Genomic DNA, 18,062 nt, shown 5'->3' with positions numbered 1-18,062 from the left:
TCCTTGGTATTATAACTTTCTTATTCTACACTGTATGCCTCAGAGTTCTCATTCACTTTCTTAGCTTTACTATCTCCCTTCTTCTGTTGACTTTAAATTTACCTCCGCTTCTCTGAGATCTAGTCTAATATCCCCAAGTGGACAATAGACATTTTGAAATCAAACCTAAGGTGCCACACAATAAGCTCATCATTTCATATACTCCCTACCCACAGAAACACTGATTTTCTATCAGTGGCAGTAAACTTGATCTTGGCCTTCATTTCATCGGATGGTAATCAAGTGTTATTGACTCTCCCACCACATCCTACTGCTTCTCAAACCTACTCTTATCCACCTGTATTCCCTTAACCTTGACCACCAATAAGTTTCTCTGCTGAAACTCCTGGTCCATAAATTTCTTTCTCTCTAACCTTAACCAGTCTTTCGAAAATGCTTATCAATATTCCAATTTCCTGGCTCTCAACAGGTAAGATCCAGACTATCACATTGTCCTTAAGCATCCCTATGTCCATCTCCAAATCTGTTCCTCTAACTATAAGAATCTGTCACTTTCTATTTCAAAACAAGTACTTGACATTTTCTTCAGTGTATGCACTTCCCTGGGTTCTGAACCCAGTTTTTGCTCACTTTCTTCAGTATTTTATTCTATCATTCATCCTCTGTAGTTTCTTTATTATCCTTCATTCAATATCAGTTGGATATTTTTTTCCTTCATCTGCAAATCTGTTTAGATTTTACATTTCTTAAAAAATAGAAAAAAAACTATCAAACCCCTTCTAGCTACTGTTATAGCTGTTTCTTTCATTTCTGAGACAATTTCTACAATAAAATTATCTGTATACTTTAACCTCATTTGGCAATGCATGATCAAGTATTTCACTGCTAATGAAACCTAATTTTCAAGATCATCAGTGAAGTCCTAAGCACCAAAGTCAATAAAATTTTCTAGTCAATGTTTTCCGTGGTTACCTTGTATTACTTAACATTTAGCTACTTTTCCTTTTTAATTTCTTTTTGCCTAGTTTCCATGACATTGGCCCCTTACTGTTAAGCATATCCTTTTTGTAACTTTATGACTGAACTTTCTAATCTTGTATTAGTTTTCTAAGAGTATGTTTCTGTGGCTTTTAGCTTTAAAATATTAGGTTTTTCTCCATGATTTCTTTCATCTTTTCTTTCATGTTCTTGCTTGTTACTTTTTTCTATTGTTATTGTTTCTACTTTAGGACTCATTTCTATAGAAACAGATCTCAAGATTTTTGTTTCTAGTCCCAAGCATCTTCTCCTACTTTAGCCAATGATTAATTACCACTACATTTTTCCAAATTCTGCATATCTAAAATCAAACCCATTATCTTTTTCACACAAATATCTCTACCTCCTGCATTCTTTTGCTTGTAATGACCCCAGAAATTCTCTAGTTCCCTATTCAAAAAACATTTTTAAAGCTCATACCATTTCAGTTTAAGGATCCAAACAGAAAATGCTTTAAACAGAGGGGACTGAATTCATAATATTGGTTATACAGGTAATGAGAGAGCTGAGAAGCCAAACAATGTAAAGAAAAATGAAGAGAGGAAGTTTTGATCAAAAGCCCAAGATTTAAGGTCACCCAGAAGAAGGCGCAACCATGGCAGCAGCTAGAGCAACAGAAAAGAAGCAGATGTTGTCAGAGATGCTCTTCACGGCAGGATGAGGAAGGGAGATATACCACAGATTCCCAGTTCTTCTTGTCCTCCAGTCTCTGCTAGTGCTTCCTACCAGTCCAACCAAACCAGAAGCCAGCAGTCATTATAACCTGGAAAATGGCATCCACAAAAGCCATCCTTCCCCCCTACAACGCCAGACAAGAGGACACACAGCAGAGCCAGAGAAGGGTGAAAAATAGACCTGAGAGCCACACAGGTCAAAGATGGGTCACTCTGCGTCCATTCTTGCCCTTCTACCATATTTTATTCTCATGCAACAGCATCAATCTTCCACTGAATACATTGCAACTATTCTCTGTAGAGTTGTTCTCACAATATCTTCAATGATACAACATCCCACCAGTGATTATTCTGTGTCAGTAGTTCAGGAACTCCAGGAGAGATGCAGTCACCCACACCTATTATGGATATGGCTTCTCACAGGTCTCGTGATAGTGAACTAAATTGTGAAGTTAAGCACCACCAATCTCCCTTTACAAAAAAAAAGTGTAGAAAAGAAAAGAAGGAGGAGGAGATAATATCTATAGCTTTTGCAGTCCACATTTTGATTACTTGTGCCAATACAATAGCTTATGTCTTTTTAAAGAGCATCTTGGCCCTGGACCTTCCTGATACACAGAGGTTGTGGGATCAATGCCCAGTCAGGGTGGCACATACAAGAATCAACCAATGAATGCATAAATAAGTGGAACAGCAAAGACTCTCTCACTCTCTCTCTCTCTGTCTCTGTCTCTATCTCTATCCCCACTTCTTTCCTCTCTCTCTAAAATCAATAAATCAATAGATTAAAAAGATTTTTTTAAAAAACAGCTTTATTTAGATATAATTCAAGTTACACCATTCACCTACTTGAAATGTATAACTCAATGGTGTTTAGTCTATTCACGGGGATGTGCAACCATCAGCACAATTTTACAATGTTTTCACCAAAAATACCCTGTATGCATTTATAGTTACTCCCCATTTCTTTCTACTCCTAGTTAAAGATCCTCCCATTTCTCTGATGATCAATTCAAGACCCAGCCACTCCAGCTTTCAGGCACTACTGAGGGCCCTGGTCATAAACATTCATTGTCTGGACTGCTCATTTGGATTCCCCGTAGTCATATTCATTTTTTTATGTATATGCTTTGTCTCTTCAATTAGATTATAAACCTCTTAAAAACAAGGCCCTTGTCTTGATTGAAGAGATGGAAAAATATTTAGAAATGTAGCTGCCTCACTGAATTTAATCCTCTATAATTTGTCCTTTGAATAATCATATTACTGAGATCTTTTCCCTAAATATAATTTTTTTCCTTAATTATGTCCCCCAAGAAAATAATTCAAAAATGGTAGGATAGATTTTACTAGAAAATTTAAAGAGTTTATTAAAATACTAAAGTGGAAGAGATTTTAAAAAACACATCAGAAATTATTTGTTATTCTTGTCTATTGCCAATATGCATTTAAGATGTGCTGGAAATGCTAATGTTTCTTTTATTCCGGCATTACGACATTGTCCATTTACTGTGGAATATAACAAAGGGTGATGCTACTTAATAAAAGAAATACAGCAGATTCATTTCTTCTAATAAGTGTTCAATTTCCAAGTTAAAAGTGGTGTTAGATCTAGTGATGTGTTAATCAATTCTTTCCAATATATAAGTATTTATGTGTTTTTAAATGTATATAGAGATATGTTTTAGTCTCTTTCATAAAATAAAACACTTGAATAACTAACACTTTTAAAATATTTTTCTTTTTTAAAATAAATATCAGAACTTCGGATATGTAAACTCTCTTTGTACCTGTCTATACTTTTCGTTCTCTTCCCTTCTTTCCCTTCCTTCAGTCTTTTCTTTCTTCTGTTGATACTTCCTTCTTATGCCTTTTATTTCCCTTAGCAAGAATTGATTGACAGAACTTATTATTTGTTAGAAACAATCTTTGAAAAACTAAAAATTTAAATTAAAATAACTGAGGAAATTAGTATCAGATTCTCCCAATCATTGCATCTTCTGTTCACCATTAAAATAGTAACGTGTTGTATATCCTGCTTTATATTAAGCTCTGAAATAAATCCTTATATTGGACAGTATTTTGAAATATACACAAGCTTCCAAACTAGACAAAATCAAGTAACATTTCTACAGGACTTATTATTTTGTGTCTAGAACTGTGTAAATGGAAAGGATGTTTCACGATCCATTAGACAGAAATATGTAACTGAAAAAATGGAAGGTCTGTGAGAACAATGCCATATAAAGTGCTATGGGAACACTGAGCATGGCCATTCATTTCACAAGTATTTCTTAATGCCACATTTGTGCCGAGTACTATTCCAGGCACTGGGGATACAGAAAATGTTCACTTATGATCCTGGCCAAGTTACTTCATTGATTAGAACAATGTGTGGGTTTAATGCCCGGTCAGGCCATGTATGAGAATCAACCAATAAATGCATAAACAAGTGGAACAACAAATTGATCTCTCTCTCTACCCCTTTCCTTTCTCTAAAATCAGTAATCCATGGTTAATTCAAAACTACCCTGCAGTGTGATAACCAATTGCCAAGCTGAAGGTGAGTACAGAATGTTACAGAAACCAAAGGATGAAACTAGCACAGAGGAGGTTGATTTGAGGAGTATCAGGAACACTTTTGAAAAGAGACTGCTCCACAGTGAGATATTAAATGATGAAAAAGAGCAGCATTTGGGGTGAAATGTATAACAAGTGGAAAGGACAAGAAAAGAACATCCACGCAGAAGGGATGTCACATCATCTTTATAGAGAAGTAAACAATATGACACACTGAAGTACCAAAAATTGGCAGCTCTGAATTTTAAGATGCTCCTGTGGAATTTGCAGGAGATGAGACTGCAAGCAAGAATGAGAAGCAAGCAGGAACCAGGTCATGGAAACCTCTGTGCCATGCTAAAGACTTTAGATTTTTATCTTGAAAACAAGAGAGAGTCACTGAAGAAGTAAAAGAGGGGTAAGTAATATGATCAGCTTTGTGTTTCAGAAGAATTGGTCTACTTCTGCAGTGATGAGATATATTGGTGGGTTAAGGGTTGGAGGGACAGAACAGCGGGTGGAGGAAGGCCCACAAAGTGTCTTTCTTGCAGCTCTCCAGGTGAGGAATGGTCAGTGCCTGAATTAAGGCAGTGGATAAAGAAGAGAGGAAGAAGCTAGAGAGAGCTTAATTGTATACATACCGTATACAATTAATACTAATTGCATTAATTATAATTGTATAGAGAAAGTATAGAAGAGGGAAAACCTAAAGTTGAGTCTCACATGTCTGCCTTGTGCAGACTCGTAAGGAACTGGGCAGAGGAGTTTTTTGTGGGAGGAAGAAAGGAGTTAAATTTTGAACATACTACACTTAATGTTATGAGAATATAAAGAAAGAGGTAAATGCTGTGTGTGCTGTGGGGGACTGATGATACAGAGTAAGAGGAGAAGAAGAGACTGGGACTAGAAAGGACCCCAAGGAATTCCAACATTTAAGCATCCTGTAGAGGAAGAGAGAGCTGGTCAAGGTCAGATAAGCAGTTAGAAGGAAAACTAAAGTGCTCAACCTGCATGAATTTCAAGGAGTAAGTGATCACATCAAACGCCACAAAGCAATATGTAAATTTATTCTTTTAGACTTTTTTGTTGTCTATAAATTTTCTACCCCTAGCAATTATTTTAATAAATAAGAACTCTCATACATAATCACCATTATTCCACCTATACCCCATCCTGAAAACTATTTTGTTAGAAAAAGAACGCTCTTTCAAAGCCAGGTGGGATGACAGAGTTTGTTTCAGGTCATTTTAACTGAGAGGAGCTTGGAAGCTCTAGTAATAGTCCGAGGGATGATAGAGAGGAGAGAATGGATTCAAATTAGAGATCAGGAGTGAAGGGGATGAGAGTCACAGATGACTAGACATATCTGGCTTGAGTATCTGGAAAAATGAGATTTGAAAAACAATGTAGGCCTTTGGGTGGGAAAGGAAAGAGCAGGAGATGATGAAAGTCAGTACAGTCCATCCCCCTGTTATATTGTCTTTGCTTTTTATTCTAGACATTCTCTCATAGTGTTTGGTGCTACTCGTCAAATATTGCTAGCTCTCCATTTCCCCTGCATATGGTAGAATTACACTTCTTGCACACACTTGTGGATGAGTGTGCCTCGTGATAAATTTTACCCAGTAAACTGTGAGCAAAAGAACTTGGCAGGCCAGAGCACTTTCTTGCCAATGTGATACCTTTTGTTACTCTGGCAGACTGCTCAAGCAGCCTGAGAGCTTCAATGATAACAGTGAGCTGCGGACCCACAATAGGCGTGTATCATGAGTGAGAACTAAACTTCCATTGCTTAAAGCCACCAAGTCTTAGGGATGTTACCTGAGCATAACCTAGCCTATCTTGACAGGTATACCCTCCCTGAGTGATTTCGTGGCCTGTTGTATCTTTAGCTGTCACTCGTGCACTGATGAGGCCAGGTCCTCTGTTCCAACTGTCACTCCTGAAATCCATTTTTTATTACTAGCTGCATTGGGATGTCGAAAGAATTTCAGATTGACCTATCTAAAACCAAACTCATTAGGAGTGACTGTGTTTTTTTGGCACTTATTCTGCCCCAAGTACTTGTCATCACTTTTATATAAATTATATCATTTTATTCACATATTAATCCCAAGAGCAAGATACGTTTTATATCCTTGGTTTAAATTGCAAATCTCAAGGGGAGCAAGAGGTGGTAAAGGAGATGGAGAAGGTGCTGTTAGAGGGGCCACACAAGAACTGGGAGAGTCAAGTTTGGAAAGAATGAGCAACATTGAATGCTCCAGAGAAGGCAAAGGAGGCAGAAATAAAGCAATTATAATGCTTTGCAGTCAGGAAGTTTCAGGTGACTTTTGCAGGGACATTCTGCAGTGGGGTAAAGTGTAAAGGAGATGTGAGAAGGTAGAGAGAGAAAAATAGAAAAATCAAGAACTTTAATAATAATCAAGGGAAGGAAGGAAATTAGTATTAGCTGGAAGAGGGTTCAAGGTTGAAAGGTTTAATTTGGAGATTGTTTTTAAAGAGACAAGAATTTAAACAGACAAGAGAGAATGAGAAAGTAGCTGATGGTGCAAACTCCAGGAAGAGCTAGACAGAAATGGAGCATGAGCACAGATGAAGGATTAAAGTTCAGGAAGAGGAGGAATTAATATTCTCCTGAAGTTAGATAAGAAAGATTAGGGGGACAAACATATTTGGAGGGAGTCGGGACTTAAAATAGTTCACGTTGATGGTCTCTAGAAACCCTGTTAATATGGCAAAGCCATCTGATCAGAATTCAAGGAGCAAGAAGCAGAGCATACACTTAAAATATTTATTTGAATGTAGAAAAATAATGAGGTTAATAATAAAATACTGAAGATGCAAATTGGAAAATACCATTTTAGAAAATAGTAAATCCCATAATGACTCAAGAGTGAGTGTTGATTCTTGGCCATCACCACTTTCTATTTAATCATTCATGAAGCTATGTATAGTAAGATAACTGGAGCTTAAAAGTAATCTTGAACTTCATTGTTGTCATTGTTTTAATTTCCTGCAGCCATTTTTTTAGAGCTACCGATTTGTCCCTGATTCGTGATTTAAGTGGTTCTTCAATAGCAAAGAAAACCAGTCAGGTAGAAAGATCACTGAACAGGGAAGTAGCAGGTCTTTCCCCTAAACCTACTTCTACCACAAGGTAGTCAGTCATCATTTCCCACAAATTGCTTCACTACTCCATCTTTGTAATTATCCCTAACTTCATTCCAACTCTAATTCCTTCTATTCCACCTCTTAACCTACAGATCTCTTTGTCTAGTAGAAGGGTTCCTGACCTTTGGAAAAAGATAATGCTCAAGAGAGCAAATCAGTTTGCATAGACCCCCCCAAAGGGCAACCTCGGTCTTTGCTAATCAAGAACTTTCCCCGCTAAGTATGCCTCAATGCTCCATAGGGGTTATAGATCTGGGGACCTGCTGGCACCTGCACTGGCACAGCATAGAAGTCAGAGAGGCTCCCAGTGCAGAGTAATGTATGTGTGTGGCTGTGAGTAGCATGTGGGGTATGTATGTGTGTATGGATGTATATATGAAGTATGTATTACTGACACCAAATACTATAATGAATAAAGCCTACAATGTATTAGTTTAACATGAACTTTTTCTTTGTCTCTCACATAACAGCCGAATGTAGGTGTTTCCATCGGTGAATGTTTTTCTGCTATGCAGTAGTTCAGGGACCTTTACTCTTGCCATCTTGGGTTCTTCCATTCCCTAGGGCCTCAGGGCTCACTGTACCCAGGCAGAAGAGCATAGAGGGTAGAGAAAATATGTACACTTCCTAAACTAGCAAGAACTATACATCACTTCCTTTCACATTTATTTCATAAGTACCGGTCACATAGTTACACTTTGAAGCAAGTGTGGCTGGTAATGGTGGCCTCTAACAAGGCACCTTTTCCAGCAACAATGTGGAAGGTGAGGCATAAACATTTATGGACCATAAGCCATCTCTGCACACACTTCCCCTCTGTCTCACCCTATTCCCACACTCAAAATACACAAGGACGTCAACCTAGTCTCATCTAACCACTGTGTCTGGGACCAAGTTCAGGATCTCTTGTTGGTGTGTGGTGGTCTCCATAAGGGACAGGCATGTTTCCTTATAAGCCAGTGTTCACAGTCCAATTAAAATTTCCTTTGTGTACAGGAAAGGATGGTAGATACTTAGCAGCCATGGTTCAGAGCAATAAGGAATCCTTCCAGAAAGAAATTATAAAGACCCCCTGCCTTAGTAATAAAAGAGGTTGTCTAGCTTTGACTCTGCTTCTGCTTTCTTTGATGATGTCCTTTGTCCATAGCTCTCCATAGTATCTGGTTCTGTTCCCTGGGAGTCTCTTTTTGTCTATTATCTTCCATGGTCATCGTTGACCTGGACATTGGGATGTGTCTCCCCTTTGGGGCTACATAGCTTCTTCAGCCCATGTCCTGCTGGTGCAGTTTGGGAGCCTTCATGCTGATTTAAAATCACAGGCTATTTTCTAATCCTGGCTTGTGATGACATTGACAATACAATTCCTTCAAAAACTTATTAGGCTTCTAATCCAATTTTTTTCTATTCAGCTCCATATGCCAGGAGCCTGTGACATATTCAATATTGCTTAATTTCAGTTTTCTTGCCCCTGGATCTATCTTTCATCTTAATGGTGGTTTCTTTGAGGCCATCTAGAAAATAGACTTGAGTGCGTGTGGAGAGCAAGACCAATAAAATGGCATTGGTTCAGTCAAGATCGTATAAAGTACATAAAACGAAGTGGAGTGACTTGTGTCAACGAAAATGGCTGTCAGTCAGCCATGACACTTTGATTCAAGAGGAAAACTACGTAAGTCAGAGTGGACATGTCTGGCAAGGAGACATTATTTTTTTTTACTAATTTTTTTTTATTTTTAAATCATGTTTAATCTATTACAGTTGTCTCAATATTTCCCCCTTTGCCCTTCTCCACCTATCCCACCCTGCCCCCCTCACTCATAGTCAATTCCCGCTCTGTTGTCCATGTCCATGGGTCATTCATTCATGTTCTTTGTTTAGTCCCTTCACCTTCTTTCACCACTGTCCTCCTTCCCCATTGTCTCTGGTCACTTTCTGTCCGCTCCATGTTTACTTGCCTGTGGTTTATTTTGTACATTAGTTTCTTTTGTTAAATAGATTCCACTTATAGGTGAGATCATATGGTATTTGTCTTTCACTGACTGGCTTATTTCACTTAGCATAATATTCTCCAGTTTCATACATGATGTCACAAAAGGTAGGAGATCCTTCTTTCTTTCTTTTTTTAAAATGCAGATTGATTCTATTTATTTAATTTTTTAAATGTCAAGATCCATTATCAAATATTAAAAACTTTAAATCTATTATAAAGTCTCAGCAATTAAACCAACATGACACCAGCACAAGAATAATCAAGTAGATCAATGAAATAAAACAAGCATTCTAGAAACAAATATATATAATCTGTCTAACAATGTAATATATGATTAAATTGATGTTTCAAATCGATGAGGAATATAAGGCTTATTCAACAAATAAGGTGCATGGACCACTATAACTTGAAATAAAACAAATATAGAGCCCTATTTCACACATTATAGAAGAAATATTCAGGTGAGTTAAAAATCAATATGTAAAATCTAAGGAGTTTTTGGAGAAAATTCAAAATAACATTTTTCTTACCCTGAAGTAACATATTCAAACCCAGAAGCTATAAAGTAAAATATTGACAATATGACTATATTGAAGATTTAAGACTATGTAGTAATATACCTATAAAAAAGTTAAAGGACAAGTAATAGAATAGGAAAGTATTTGCATCACCTCTAAAACAGGGTTAATAGTTTGTCTGGTTTTTTTAAGGCAAAAATTCTACAAACTTTTAATCAAAAAATGAATAAAGAATACCAAAAAGTCATGTAAAGCTTTTTAAAAATAATAGAAATAGGCAAGAAATATACAAAAACAGATTTAGTTTCAAAAAATAATAAAGTAACAATTAAGATAACACATCATTGTCACAATCAGATTACTAAGTATTGAAAATATTGGTAACATCAAGTATTGGTGACTGTGAAAGGAATTGGGTATTCATAGACTCTATCTTCTTAAAGCATTCTGTTTAGCATACTTTGCAGTACGGGTTTGGTGGAGATGTATTCTTTTAGCCTTCTTTTGTCCAGGTACCTCATTATTTCACCTTCCATTTTCACTGAGAGCCTTGCTAGGTAGAGCAGTCTTGTTTGCAGACCTTTGCTTTTCATGCCTTGGAATATTTCTTGCCATTTCCTTCTGGCTTGTAGTGTTTCTGTTGAAAAGTCAGCTGCTAGCCGTATTGGAGCTCCCTTATAAATTACTACCTCTTTCTCCCTTGCTGCCTTTAGGGTTCTCTGTTTGTCTTTGAAATTTGCCAATTTAATGATGATGTGTCTTGGAGTGGGCCTCATTCGGTTCCTCTTGAATGGGACCCTCTGTGCTTCCTGGATTTGTGGGACTTTTTCTCTCCTCAAATTAGGGAAGTTTTCCATCATTACTTTTCCCAACAGGCTCTCAATCCATTGCTCCTCTTCTTCTTCTTCTGTTCTCCCTATTATATGTATATTATGTTTCAGGTTGTTCTGCATTTCCCTCAATGCCTCTTCATTCTTTTTGAGTCTTTTTTCATTTTCTTGCTCTTTCTGGGAGCTTTTTTCTACCTTATCCTCCAGCTTGCTGATTTAATCTTTGGCTTCATCTAGCCTTCTTTTGATTCCTTCTACTGTGTTCTTCAATTCAGAAATTGTATTCTTCATTTCCTCTTGTGTCTTATTGATAGTTTCTATATTTTTTTTCATGCTGATATAGTTTGCAATAAGTTCCTTGTAGTTTCATTGTAGTTTTTGGTAATTCTCTCTGAGGTCACTGAGCTTCCTTAGAACTGTTGTTTTGTACTCAATATCTGATAGTTTACTTGCCTCTATTTCATTTAGTTCTCTTTCTGAGGATTCCTTTTTTCCCTTTGACTGGGGTATGTTTCTTTGTCTTCCCATTATTTGTGAGACTCTTCTTTTTTGCTTCTGCTTCTTAAATTGATCTGTCTTGACTTTCTGACTTTGTGGTGTGAACTTCTATGGCAGGAGATTGCTGGGGGTTTTTTTTCTCTCTCTCTGGATCTGCCTCTGATGATGTCAGATGTTGTCCCTGTCTGACCTTAGACAGTCTGTTCGAGACTTCCAGGAATCTACTGTTTGTGGCTGTCTCCTTCAGCTGTTAATTAGTCCCTCTGCACTCAGCAGACCAGCTTAAAGACACTAAAGGGCAGGGCAGAATCTCTCCTGGGGGTGGGGTTATTGGGTCCTCTCACACTGCTGTTGCTCAGGGCATGGTCTGCCTGAGCTAGATGGCTGCTGCCATATTGGGGAGGAGTCAGTACCAGGATCCCACTGGCTACTCTCCCAGTTCTCTCCCCAAAGCCTCCATCTCCGGTCTCTTCTCAAATGTCTCTAGACCAATCTCTGCCTCCTTTATCCAGGGATCTACTATCTGTGGCTGTCCACTCTGCACTCAGCTGGCTGGCTTAGAGACACCAGAGGCAGGGCCGAGGCCTTTCTGGAGGCGGGGCTATTGGGTCCTCTGACGCTACTGCTGCTTAGGGGGAGTGATCTCTGCCTGAAAAAGCTGCTGCCACCTGGGGGATGAGTCAGCACCGGGATCCTGCTGGCCACTCTCCCAGTTTTCTCCTCAAAGCCTCCCTCCCCAGTCTCTCCCCAGGCATCTCCAGCTCACTCTGCCCCCGCCTTTGCCAGAGACCAGGGTAAGTGGCTGCAGGTAAAAATGTATGCGTTCGCCCTTTAAACAGTTCTTTGGGTCTCCAGCTGCTTCTCTCTAGCAGAGAACAACCCTGCTGCTCTTCGCAGCTGGATGTTATCTGTGTACTTTTTGGGCTCTGGTGCTGTAGGCTGGAGATCCCTGCTTATGGTTTAGACCCTGCTCTTCTCAGGGGGATCCAACTGGCCTTTTCAATATCCTTCTTGTGTTGCTCCCCATGGGTTCCCTGCCCACCTTCTTGAGTCTGTACCGCACTCCTTACCAGTTAGGTTGTGCTACAGCTGGTTCTTCTGTCTGTCCGAAATTATAAGGCTCCTCTTTCGCTATTGTTCAGTTGTTTGTTCTGGGTGATTTCTCCACAATTTAGTTGTAATTCCATGTTGGCCCTTGGAGGAGGTTAGTGTGACTTCCACTCACTCCTCCACCATCTTGGTTCTCCTGAGACACTTTTAAGATATCTGCACACGTAGTCAAAGTAAAGATATCTGCAGAGTGGGACCACTCATAGAAAGTCTCCTGGGAAAACTTCACACTTGCCAGCAGAGGGTCAAGCAGAGCAGCCATGTACCACTCACAGGCTCCTAGGCACATTCCATACTTGCCATCAGGGGAGCCAATACAATTATCAAAAAGACCCAGAAGGGTGGGGTACAACATTTTCAAGGTATAACTGAGGCCGGTTCCAGACCACTCCTCAGACAGCTGAGATACACATACCAGAGTGCTGCTGAATGCCACACCAGTCTCTCTTGGCATCAGTCACCAAAGGCTCTGCCTTGCTGGACTGAGGACTTTGCCTGCCCTGGTACCCACTTGGCTCTGGAGATCCTTTCTTGTAAGACACTGACAACTCCTTTGCCCACCATGCTGCCTCCCAGACCAGCAGACAGACTCTGGGACTCATGTTCATTATCCCCCATTGATTGCTGTGTGTGTATGTTACATTTCTCTTAGACTGTTAGAATGTGAGTACGATATTAATGTATGTTGATGTTCTGCTTTGTGTGAACCTGCAGTCAATGAAAGCTGAGTGAAACACACGGTTACTGTTTGTGACTCTTGTCTATTCCTTGGTGCTGGGCTGCCCAGCAAGTAGCTAGCCGATTGGTCACCCAGCTGACTTATAGGATAGACTGTATCATGAACATAGTTTGTGACAGTGTGAAAAAACCATCTTTAATAGATTCTTTGTTGCAGGAATAAGGTTCCTCTTTGACCAAAGAGAAACGTAGTGGGCCTTCATTCAGATGTTTTTCATTATCATTACTTAGTATTTGGAGTCCAAAAACATTGGATTTTTCTAACCCTAAAAGTTATCAAATATTGACAATCTTCTCTATTACTGTGCTCAAAGTCCCCAACTCTTGCTTAAACTCACCTCCTAGCTTCTGGAAGCTGCCGCATTCCTTGGCTTATGGCCATGTTATTCCAGTCTGTCTCTGTGGTCACATTTTGTCCTCCTCATGTGTGACTGTGTGTGTAAGATTCCCTGGAGCCCCCCCTTAGAATTTCTTTCCCTTTTGTCATGACTAATATTTGATCACAGAACTCTAGTCAACCCAGACATGGCCACAATAAAAACTCGCAGTTTAAAATAATGAAAAGCAAGGGCATACTCTTGGCTTCCAGCTAGTGGGCTCCCAGTCCCAGGATCCTTAGTATTCAAAAGTTTCCTATTTTCTTTTATTGCAGGAGGGGTCCTTCTACCCCTCCATGCCTTTCTGCCTCCTTGAGGGCTTTGGGAGATTTTTCAGATGCAAGTATTTACCCTGGCCTCCTGCTAAGAAATCTGAGGAAGAGGAGTTTTAGGGGAAGAACTCTGAGTTGTGACCTTGAGTGAAACAGAATATAACCACAAGCCTGGGGCTGCCTTACTAAGAAGGTAAATAAAGTGAAGGAGTGTGTTGAGGCACTAAGAGGAGTGAGATGGGAAGAACACCTGCTTATTGCTCTAGGGTCTCTACTTTGATGAAACAAACAAAAGCCCAAGATTTTCTTATACATGAGGTTGTCTTTGTTGTATTATCTTGTCAAATAAATTGCCTTTAATGTACAGCGTGTTTCCCTCTCCCTCCTAACCTTGTCCTATCAGGAAGACACAGTATCAAAGAGTGCACACACTCAATTTCACGAACCAATAAACACAGCTTTTGCATTAATTACCATATTCAGCTCCTTGGAAAAGAGTGGCAAGACTTAATTAGGAAGATGTTCATTATTGCCAGGTTTTATCTGATGGAAAAGAAAGTCCTGCCAGTCACAAACTGAAGATTCCCAAATGAGGACCAGCTATCAACTGGGAGAACAGGGCAAGATGTTCCCAGATAGTTCTTCTCATATTTTATCAAGTTATATGTAAAACTTATCTATTGTGAGGCCTTTTCTTCATTGGTTGCCTGGATCAACAGGACGCCAACATTTCTGTTTCTGACCCTGATACTCAGTTCAAACATGTGTTGGTGTCTACTGGTCATGAACATACTGTCACCTGTGCCTAGGCTGAAGGACTCAGGCAGGGAATCAATCTTGCCTATGTTGGATCAGTGAGAGGCTCTTTCCTATGCCTAGTGGTGGGTCCTGGAGACTGACATTCATTGGAGCTGAGATGATGTTATGGCAAGAGTTGAATGTAGAGAGAACAATAGCTTCTGCTTCTGAAACTCCAGAGTTGCATGGTGCCCTTTCTTCCAAACTCTAGGCTGTTCAACTGTTCCTTTAATTTCACAAACTTTTCTATCTTTCCAATAAATTCTGCTTTCATTTGAACTAGAAAGTTTTGATTTCTGTTTTTTGCAACCTAAATAAGTCAAATTAATATTTCCTTTGGGATATAGCTTAGAAGACTCCAAGCTAATTATATTTTTAGCATATTGCTGAAAATGACCCTTAAATCCTCCTGGAAAAGGACCTCAATGTTTTATATAGAGATCGAGATAGAGATATTACCTTCCTCACTCTCTTCTCACTTCCCCTGACCCCCCAAAAAATTCTTTTCAAGAGACTTGAGAATTTATCATACTCTACCTAAAGACTTGACCTGTTTCATACTAAAGTACAGAGTGCAGTTGGAGCTGAGGATACCTGGAAGAAGGTAAAATGCTAACTAGAGAACAAGATTAGAGAAACTCCTGTGTTTAAGCATCCAGAAGATTTCCCTGAACACCCTTGCCCCAGCTGCCCACCCCCAAAATTTCCCTGGCACCTTGGACAGTAGCTTTCCAACAAGATCTCTAAGCATGGCACTGCAGTAACTCCTATACCAGCCAGCGAGCCACAGCCATGCCTTCTCCAATGAGATCTAAATCACAGTCTTAGAGGGGTCCTTCTTCTGGGGGCTCTATCTCTGCCCCTGGGTAGTAGCTGCTCTTTACTATACAATGCCTGTACTCTTTAGAGTTTTCTTCCTTCCTATCAGTCAATTCCTCATTTAATTAACCCTCCATTATAGTTTACTTTTTTATACTAACATCATATAGTAATATGAAGGTTAGTATTATGAGTCACGGAATGTTCAGATGTCTGGTTAAATAATATTTTTGAGTATGACTGTGAGGGTATTTCTGGAAGAAATTAACATTTTAATTGGTGAAATGAGTAAAGCAGATGGTCCTGCTTAATGTGGATGGCCATCATTCAATCTGCTGAGGGCCTGAATAGAATGAAAAGGCAGAGGAAGGTTGAATTCACTCTCTACCTGAGTACTTGAGCTGGTACGCCAATCTTTGCCTACCCTCAGCACTCCTGGTTCTCAGAACTTCGGCCTGACTGGGATTTACCCCACTGGTCCTCCGGCTTCTCAGGCCTTCGAGCTACACCATTGGACCTCCTGGGACTTGAGCTTGCAGACACCAGATCATGGAACTTCTCAGCCTCCATAATCATTTGAGCCAATTCTTTGTAATAAATCCCATTCTATATATTAAAAATATTCTATATAAAAATCCTATATGTAAATAAATATCCTATTGGTTCTGTTTTTCTGGTGAACCCCACTAACACAACCCATTTCAAAGATGAGGAAACAGAGGCTCAAATAAGGTAAACAACACACCTTAGTTCTCAATATATCTCCTCTTAACAACTTAGATATTTCTACGTTAATCATCATACATTTACTGAGCGATACCTATGTGCACAGATAGCTCAGCTTTGTGAAAGACAAAGAACTGATATGACATAGCCTAGGGTAGTTTCTAACCTGACCCAGTGATGAGCAGAATAGAAGTAGTAATAGAAGTCAGTGGTTAACAAGCATTAAATTCTGTGGGACAAATATTCCTGGAGTCCAGAAAACACAGAGGTAAGTAAGTGCTGGAATGATCAGGCCATGGAAGGGGAGCCTCTGAAGTGGTCCCTGATCATATGCTGTGGCTAAATTGACCTGATTTGAGAAATAGCAGAAGTAGCATAAAACTACCCAGATACAGAAATACTGTAAGCTGGAATGATGTCTCAGAAAATGCCTGGGCACAGCTCATGACTAGTGCAATTTAGAAAATGAACACTAGAGTCCACTTGACCACCACCCACAGCACATACATCCTGCCTTTCCTTTACAGTCTACGGATGTCACCATGGAAAGAATCCATGCTCCAGATTTTCTTCTCCAGAAGATGTAAAATGAGCCTGTGTGTTCAGTCTGGTACCTTTTTTTTTGGCTGATTCACCTTAACTAAGTAGAAACAGGGTTATGGATGGGTCTGGAAAAGATTTTTTTCAGAGAAGGTTGGGATAAATTAATTTATAATTCTGCCTCTCTTACAAACATGTTACATTTAAAAGAATGTCCTGCCTGGAGAAATGAACTACCCATATAACAGTTTCCCCTTAAATTTCTTTTTAAACATATTTAAAAGGAAAAAAAACCATTTAAATACATTACATATATCCTTGTCTTTTTAATTAAAAGACACTAAATATAATGTTACTTTTGTGGGGGGAATCAAGAAACACAAAGTTTATGCTATGTTCAATGGAATGACAAACTGTTTTATGTTTTTTTTTAAAGTATGTTTAGATATAGAATATTTTGCCATATTTCTTGCTGTCAGGTTTTCATTTGTCTTCAATGATAATGGATGCCTCTGCTTTTGCAACTGCACGTCCTTCTCCTCTATCGGTCACTCCTTCACCCACAGACGAGCTAATGAAACACATAACCAAAAATATTAGAATTGTATTTAGAATACAGGTAAATATTTTTAATGGGAATGTGAATTGTCCTTTAAGGACTTGGGGTCTTTGATGTATATTATTTGACTTTTTAGAATTTTTGTTATTATTTATGCTTTTACAGTTCTGCTTTTCCTCCCTCCCTCCCTTCCTTCCAGCATTTTATTTTTTTTTAAGCATATAAAAATAATTTTTTTCATCCTAGGAAGATGAAAAAATCAAAATAGAAAATTCCATTGATCGTAATGCCACTTCCTGGAGATAACTTGATTTCTATATTCCATAGAAGCTGAGGCGGACTTCCAGTCATATGGTCCTCCCATGCCTGTCTGTGAATGCTCACCCGAGACCAGACTTTTAGAAGAAGACTCTGATTTCCAGGAAATGTGACTCTTCATTGCCGCAGGCTGAAATTTGATGTCTTCCAAAAAAGCTCTACCCCACTCCCTCTCCCAGCTCCAGAGAACCCAAGTTTCTAAGGACAGTCGTAAGGCAGAGTTACATACTTACTAATTTGTTGTCCTTCAAATCCTGCCACTTTCCAAAAGCACAAAGTCACTCTCATTTTAGATAAATGTATTATATTCCATGAAAAGAAATGTCACTTTCAATCTTAAGAAAGCAGTTGGGTTATAGCTACTTCTTGATCAGTTGTTCCTATGGAAATAAAACTATGAGAAAAAAGAATTGTTCAGCCTTGGTTAAAATTAGGAGAAAATACAGTCCCCCAAGGTATCTAATAAGACTTGAGAGGAAGCATCCTGCTGACATAAGTCTATTGTAGTTGTGTGCTGGAAAGAT

This window comes from Pteronotus mesoamericanus, unplaced genomic scaffold, assembly GCF_021234165.1.
Source record: "Pteronotus mesoamericanus isolate MK-2021 breed Mesoamerican mustached bat unplaced genomic scaffold, CSHL_Meso_final contig_20, whole genome shotgun sequence".
Taxonomy (NCBI): domain Eukaryota; kingdom Metazoa; phylum Chordata; class Mammalia; order Chiroptera; family Mormoopidae; genus Pteronotus; species Pteronotus mesoamericanus.
Note: the sequence above shows the minus strand (reverse complement) of the source record.